The sequence below is a fragment of the Felis catus genome, chromosome A3 (assembly GCF_018350175.1).
Source record: "Felis catus isolate Fca126 chromosome A3, F.catus_Fca126_mat1.0, whole genome shotgun sequence".
Classification (NCBI taxonomy): domain Eukaryota; kingdom Metazoa; phylum Chordata; class Mammalia; order Carnivora; family Felidae; genus Felis; species Felis catus.
Window position 1 is genome coordinate 48,223,832 of NC_058370.1, and position 8,076 is coordinate 48,231,907.

Sequence of the window (8,076 nt, forward strand, 5' to 3'; positions counted from 1 at the left end):
CTTGCCCCCCATGGCAACCAGTAGTTTGTTCCCTGTATTTGTGGGTCTATTTCTTGTTTTTGTTTGCTTGTTTTATTTTTCAGATTATACATATAAGTAAAATTATATGATATTTGTCTTTCTCTGTCTGACTTGTTTCACCTAGCATAATACCCTCTAGGTCCATCTGTGTTGTTGTAAATGGCAAGATCTTATTCCTTTTTATGGCTGAGTAATAATCCATTATATTATCTATCTATCTATCTATCTATCTATCTTACATCGTCTTTATCCATTCATCTATTGATGGACACTTGGGTTGCTTTCATATCTTGGCTATTGTAAAAAATGCTGCAATAAACATAGGGATGTGTGTATTTTTTGAATTAGTGTTTTTGTTTCCTTTGGATAAACATGCAGTAGTGGAATTACTGGAGCATATGGTATTCCTAATTTTTTGAAGAACCGCCATACTATATCCAAAGTGGCTGTACCTATTTACATTCCCACTAACAGTGCACGAGGTTTCTTTTTTCTCTACATCCTCACCATCACTTGTTATTTCTTATCTTCTTAATTCTAGCCTTGGTGTTTGTTAATTGTTTTGTTTTTTTTCCATGGGAGCTGAAATTTTCTTGGTTCTTCATATGCTGAGTAGTTTCAGATTGCATCCTGGCCATTTTGAAAGTTATGTAATGAGACTCTGTATCTTGTTTAAATCCTCTGGGGAATGTTGGTATTTCTTTTCTCAACAGGCAGTTAACCCATTGGGCTCAGGTTCCAAGTTCTGACCAGCCTTCTGTCGGTTGTGGTCTCAATGTCAGCTTCGTATCAAAGCAAGACTTTGCCGTGCTGCTTGTATCTGTGTTGAGTGTGGGTCTTCAAGTGGCCAGTCTGGCTGGGTGGTGCTTGATCCCTTCATTCAGTTCTACAAGTCTTTGGTGTTCAGTGTAGGATTAGACCTGCACTTATGCAAATTAGGGTTTGTGTTTCTGAGATCCTCACTCCCCACAATCTCTCTAGTACTGTCTGGTTCCCTAAGCCTCCCAAACCCTGCTCTGCTGGGCAGGTCCATATCTACACCCAGTTCTGGGGCCACAGAACAGGACAGATATAGGAAAAAAAGCAACAAGGGTTTGCTTCTTGGACCTACAGCTGCTCTGAGCAGAGGTGTCTCCCCTCCTGAAACACTGATGTGCTCTGTGCTGCCACCACTGGATTGCCCCAGGGGCCAGGGCATCAGGGAGCAGAGAAAAGAAAACATGAGGGTCACTCCTACTGTCTGTCTCATGAGTTCCTTGACTGCTTCTTGAGAAGGAATAGAAGACTTCTCCCAGAGCTCTCTCCACACCCTGGTGCCCTCTTCTAGGTTCTTGGCTTCTTGAGGCCCAGACTGGGGGACACAAGCAGAAAATCAATGGTAAACCTTCCTGGTTCTTTGGTATTTAAAATTCTAATATTCTTTTGTCTGTCTGCTGCTATGTATGTTTTAGAGTGTCTGAGTGGCTGCTGCATGCATTCTGTCCAGGTTTTGGTGTTTATTCTTTGGTAGAGCCAGGGTGTCATGTGTTAACTCTGTCTTACCTGGAACTGAAACATTTCATCCCAATATTTTAAAAGCCACTTTTCCATGAAACACTCTACATCCATGAAGCCTGTATTCTGGGGTTTCAGGGTTGTCTTCCTTCCTCTAGTAACTGACTTCCCTGAAGGAGTATAGAGGGCCCTTCTCTTTCCTTCCCTTTGGGAATGCCTTTGGGGAAAAGACAGAATTCTGACTTCCCTTGGGACCCACACTTTCCCTTGTCTCTAGCCATGTTTGTAAGAAGAACTGAACCCACCCCTATCAGGGATGGTCTCTTATGGAACCAGGCCGATCAGTGCAGACCATAGCCTTACCTACAAATAGGTAGAGACAGGCACATTTTCTCCAACCCCAGTCAATGGTGGAGCATCAGTTGTGTGCTGACCCTCCCAGAACAATGAGCCATTTCCCTCTTTCACAGGAACTTCCAGAAAGCCCATAGTCTCTCTCTGCACTGGATGGAGCAGGGATATGGGGCTGGATTGATGCAGCCAGCCTGCTCCAAGGCATTGCCAGCCATAGAACAGGACCAATCCTTGGGGGAATAGAACAGAGAAGACTTTGGGCATATTTTCCACGGGAATAGACCAGACTCAATCCTCTCTTATTCACACTCCTCATTTAGAGAAGGACTCAGTGCATGCTCCATGGTTTTGTCTGAAGTTTTCTCTGGGTACATGACACATTTGCCCATTGTGGAATAGGCCAAAAGTGGCAGACAATGTATGCACTTTGGAGCAGCCACTATACATGTCAGGCAGGAGCTGAGGACTCAATATTCTAGTTTGTGACTCAGATGGACAAACATACTTTTGAGGTATATGCTCCATATTGTCTCCCAGACATCCTCATGGAACACAGCCCCACCTGCCCACAGCAGTCAACTACTCATCAGCAATCTGGAACTGGCTTCCTTCCTTGCTGCTCTCATTGTGCTTCCTGGTACCAATAGAACCTGCTATGCAGTTGTCCTACAGGCAGATGTGACAGACCATGGAGTCTTCACCTATCTGAAGAAGAACAGCTTTAAGCCAGAAATGACCAGTGGAGGAATGGCCTTTAGAAGCTTCCATTCAGCTGTTCAGCCTCTCCTCTTTCTCATTTCCATAGAGGTGTCATTGGTCTATATTTAAGACCCCCCTGGCTGCAATAATGGGTGATCCTTTATCAGAAGCAACAAAGGAAAAAACAAAAGTATTTTACTGCTGCTGAGTCAAGAGAGAAGGATCACAATACTGCACAGGGACACAGCCACTACTTCAGCTTGTGTTCCCCACTGCTGGGACAGTGTCCTGTCCTACTGGCCCATTTCCCTCCTTTTCTCATGCATCTCCATGTGCCAAGGAGACTGCCTTGTCTCAGTCTTGCTGAGTTTATTAAAATAAGTTTAATTATAAAAGAATCTGACCCTTACAGAAATGCTGTAATTACAATGCAAAGAACTTTTCCCCTGAAACATTTGAGAGGAAGTTGATGAAGTGATGCCTCATCACCCTGAATATGTTAATGAGTGATTCCTACAAACAGGCACATTTTCCTCCCTAACCACAATGCAAACATGAAGGCCAAGGAGTGAACACAGGCATATCTCCTACCTGATTCTCAGTGCCTGTCAGGGAAATGAGCATGCTTCCTCCAGCCTCAGCCAATGGCAACGTGGCAGGATATGTGTGCTGGGACTCCCAGGATAAGGGATCTCTTCTCCTCCCAAGTTCCGCATAACAAAATGATGAAGAACCATGGGCACACTTGCTCTTCCATCTGGAAAGTTTCCTCAGTCTTTCCTTGACTTTTATGACCTTGACATTTTTGAAAGGCCATTTTAGTACAGAATTTCCCTAAGTTTTTATTTGTCTAATGTGCATGCTAGCATGGCATCCTCGTAAGGGCTCTTCTGGTGCAGAAGCTTGTCTTTAGATTTCTCCTGGTCTGTGCCCATTGGCCTTGGTGAACACACACCTCCCACCTCCTCTCAAGGCTCCAGCTCTGACCCTGCCCCCTTGAAAATGGGAAGCTCTGGTCTTTCAGTGGTTGCCTTGCCAGCTGCCTTGATCTCTCACAACTTCTGAAATGGTAACAATCAGACCCATTTAGAGCTAAGGAGTAGGAATGTCCTTGTAGAAAGCATGTGTATTCACTGGTTTATCATCTCAAAGACAAGGTCAGAGTTGTGGAATGAGACAGGAGAGAAGAAACCTATTGGCTTTGTTCTGGGCTCCCCAAGCATTTGAACTACATTGGTGCTTGATCCTAGTTCTGATTTATGGCTGAATGACTAAGGAAAAGACCTTTCCTTTGCACCATTAAGAAAACCCCAACATTGTTACCTAAACCTTCATATCTCTCAAGAGGATAAAATATTCTTATAACAGGTGTTTGCTCTGCTGTGTTCTGTTGAGTTTTCCTAAGGAATGACCAATCTCAAATGTGATACAAGAATTGGACACCCAGGCAAGCATCAGATATTCTGAGACACATGGCACAGCTTTGAGAAGGGCCAACATTAACCCCTGGTGCTCTTGGACAACACTGATGCTCTAGAAAGAGGCAGTAGTGCTCAGGCCAGCTGGGAGACCAGAGGAGAGCCAACAGGTGCAAGCTGGGTTGTGTTCAAGGAAGAGGTTCTCTTCCCTTTTGCTTCCCCTGCTGACACATGTGGACCAGAGGGCAGTGCCAGCAGGTGTTTATAGGAGCAGCATGCCCTCTGGAACCATATGCTTCTCTTTTTTGTAATTCAGGATTTTCCTGAGTCGCTATCATGTATATATAATGTTTTTCATTGTGGTAAGACACATAAGATGAAATTTATAGTTTCAACCATTTTTAGTTATACATTCCACTGGTATTAAGTATATTTACATTATTGTGCAACACCACCAATCTCTAGAAATTTCCATCTTCCTAAAATAAAGCTTTGTACCCATTAAACAATAACACCTCATCTCTTCCCACTGCCCCTCCCCCCTGCCGGAAACCACCTTTCTACTTTATTTGTATGGATTTGAATATTCTAGGTACTTCATGTAAGTGAAATCATACCATATTTGTTCTTTTGTGACTGGCTTATTTCATTTAACATAATGCTCTCAATGTTCACCCATGTTATAGCTTGCAACAGAAATTCCTTTCCCTTTTAAGGCTGAATAGTATTCTATTGTATGAATATACATTATTTTGTTTATTCATTCATCTGTTGATGGACATAAGTTGCTTTCAGACTTTTGGATATTGTGACAAATGTTTCTGTGGACATGGGTATGTACATATCTGTTCAGTCCTGAGCCCCATTTTGGAGAATTAACTGTTGAACTACAGCAGAACTCCCAGGCGCCCTGACCTGGGTAGCTCCCTGCTTTGTCTATGAGCCTCCAGTGAGTCCAGTCACCTGGAGGCCTGAACTTTATAGGGAAGAAGGGAAACAGCCCTGCTGACTGTACCAGAGACAGTGTTGGACCCTGGATGAGAGGCCAAAAACAGAATGAAGAGAGCTTTAAGGCAGAGCCAGGTTGAGAAGTTCAATGTTATTTCAAATGGAGTCAAAATTTTCTTCTTTTCACATAAACCTTCTGAAAGTCAAGGATTACAGGAGAATTGCCCAGGAATCAAGGACATGTCACTTCTGCTTCAGGCTGTATCCACCAGGCTCACAGGACCCAGGTATTATCTAGATGAGCCATACCCAAATCTGAGAGACATGAGAGAGTGGCCAAGGGAGGTCCTGTCCACCTATATATGCCCACCAGGGGCACAGCACAGGGGCCACCAGATTGAAAGAAAACTTCCACCAGTACTGCAATTGAATTCCGAAGGCAGCATCTCAATTCAGCATATCTCTACCTACTCCTTGATTCTTAAATTCACACATGTGGGGACTCAGACTGGTATTCATGGTGAGGACTTTGGCTGAAGCACTACTCACAACCCCTGGAAGAGACAGTGATGGTGGACACTTCCCTGGTATGGAACTGTATCATCCCTATACTGTTTGACTCAAAGAAAGACCTGGAGGGGAGAGAGGGATGGGGGAGGGCACTAGGGTATGAATGGAAGAGTAGGAGGTGGTGACTTTCAGTACAGTGGAGAAGAGGTGCTTTTTGCCCCAAATGGGTGACAAAACATGGAGTTCAGCACCTCTGAAGAAGAAGAGCTGATGAGACCATGAAGGGTTATATCTTCTGTGTAAAAGTTGACTGGAAACAGACCACTTCAAAGTGCCACTTTGAATCTTCAAAGAACTGAAATAAAATAACTACCTAGAATTCTATAGCCAGCAAAATTATTCTTCAAAAATGAAAGTAGGGGTGCCTGGGTCCTCAGTCAGTTGGGTGGTGGACTTTGGCTCAGGTCATGATGTCACAACTGGCAAGTTCAAGCCCTGTGTCATGCTCTGTGCTGACAGCTCAGAGCCTGGAGCCTGCTTCAGATTCTGTGTCTCCCTCTCTTTCTGCCCCTCCCCAACTCATTCTCTGTCCCCCACCTCAAAAATAAAAAAAAACCACTTAAAAAATTAAAAAAATGAAGGTAAAATAAAGACATTCTCAGACCAAGTAAAAGGAGAGAAACCTCAAAAATATTTAAAGATTGGAAGGGTTCAGAGTATGTTTTCTGTTTACAGTAGGCAGTTACAATAGAAACTTAATTTGAAAAACTCTAACTGCCTGTACATTTAGTAGTATATTTCTAAATAATCCAAGGGTAAATGAAAAATCATATAAGAAATAAGAAAATACTTTGAACTGAAAGATAATGAACATATGGCATAGCAAGACTTCTGAGATGCAACCAAAGCAGGACACAGAGGAAAATTTATAGCCTTAAATTTCATATATTAACCATGCTTGAAAGACACAGAGAGGGGAGAAGAGGGAAAATTGGCTAAATCCCTAAGACATGGGCTCCCATGGAAGTAGAATTATTTAGTGATAAGACAGGTTTTTTAAAAAAATTAACTAACTAAAAGATATGTTATCAAGTTCCAACCAAAAATAAATCCTTAAGAGAGTTCTTTAGGGGATAGAAAATGGTCACAGTGAAAGTAATGTTGAAGGAATGATGCAGAGAAGAAGGGTAAATCCAATTTATTTAAGACAATCATATTGTCTTATGGGCTTTCAAATATGTAGAATTCAAACACATGACAGCAAGAACATACAAGGTGAGTGGGAAGTTAGGAGTAGTAGTATTCTAAGGTATTCTCACCATCCTTGAAATGATAAAAGTATTAATTTACAGTAGACTCAATTAACTAAATGTTGCTTATCACAATTGTTAGAGGCACCACTAAAAGAAGATAAAAGAAGGAGTAAATAAGGCCATTAAGAGGAATAATTGTAATAATAAAAATATCTTGATAACTCAAAGGAATGTAAGAACAGACAATGAGATAATTAGAAAACATGTAGAAATATGGCTGACTGGAACCCTAACATATTAATAATGGTAATAATAGCTGTCAGTGAGCAGTAATATGAGTCATTGTAAATGGAATCAATCCTCAAAATAAAAGACCCTTAGACTGATTTAAAAAATGTTTGCTGCTCACAAAAGCACATCTTAATGAGTAGGACATCATCTGTGAGAAAAAAGATGGATGAAGATATATCATGAAAATAACAATGAAAACAATGCTGCTGTAGTAACTCTGACATCAGACAAGATAGACTGCAGAGTAAGAGGAATTACTTGGGATAAAAGGTACAACTTATAATGATAAATGGTTGACCACCAAAATAGTAACAGTTCTATTTGTATAAGCACTTAATTATAGTCTCATAATATATAAAGCAAACATTATGAGAAAAGAAGAACAGATAAATTCACAATCATAATCATGAGAGACTTTAACACTTCTCTGAAAAATAGACAAAAAAGTGACCCAAACCCAAACCAAATCAAACTAAACTTAATACAACAAAATAAAGCAAAAAGGGTAAATATATGGAAGGTTTGAATGAAATCATGTACTGAGATAGATATCTAACTCCTAAAAGATACAGAATATACATTGTGTTCAAGAAGATATACAGGTGTCTGCATGGCTCAGTTGCTTAAGTGTCCCACTCTTGATCAGTTTGTGATCTCATGGTTATGGGATCAAGCCCCATGTCTAGCTCTGCACTGAGACTGAAACCTGCTTGGAATTCTCTCCCTCTTTCTCTCTCTCTGCTCCTTCTCTTCTCACGCTGTCTCTCTCTCAAAAATAAAAATAGGGGCACCTGGGTGGCTCAGTCGGTTGAGCATTCAACTTTGGCTCAGGTCATGATCTCACAGTCTGTGAGTTTGAGCCCCGCGTCGGGCTCTGTGCTGACAGCTTGGAGCCTGGAGCCTGCTTTGGATTCTGTGTCTCCCTCTCTCTGACCCTCTCCCTTTCATGCTCTGTCTCTCTCTGTCTCAAAAATAAACATTAAAAAATTAAAAAAAAAACTTAAAAAAAAGAACATATAGAGTGTTGGCCATATTCTGGGCAATAAAACAAATCTCAACAAATTTTGAACAAGAGAAATAATAGGATA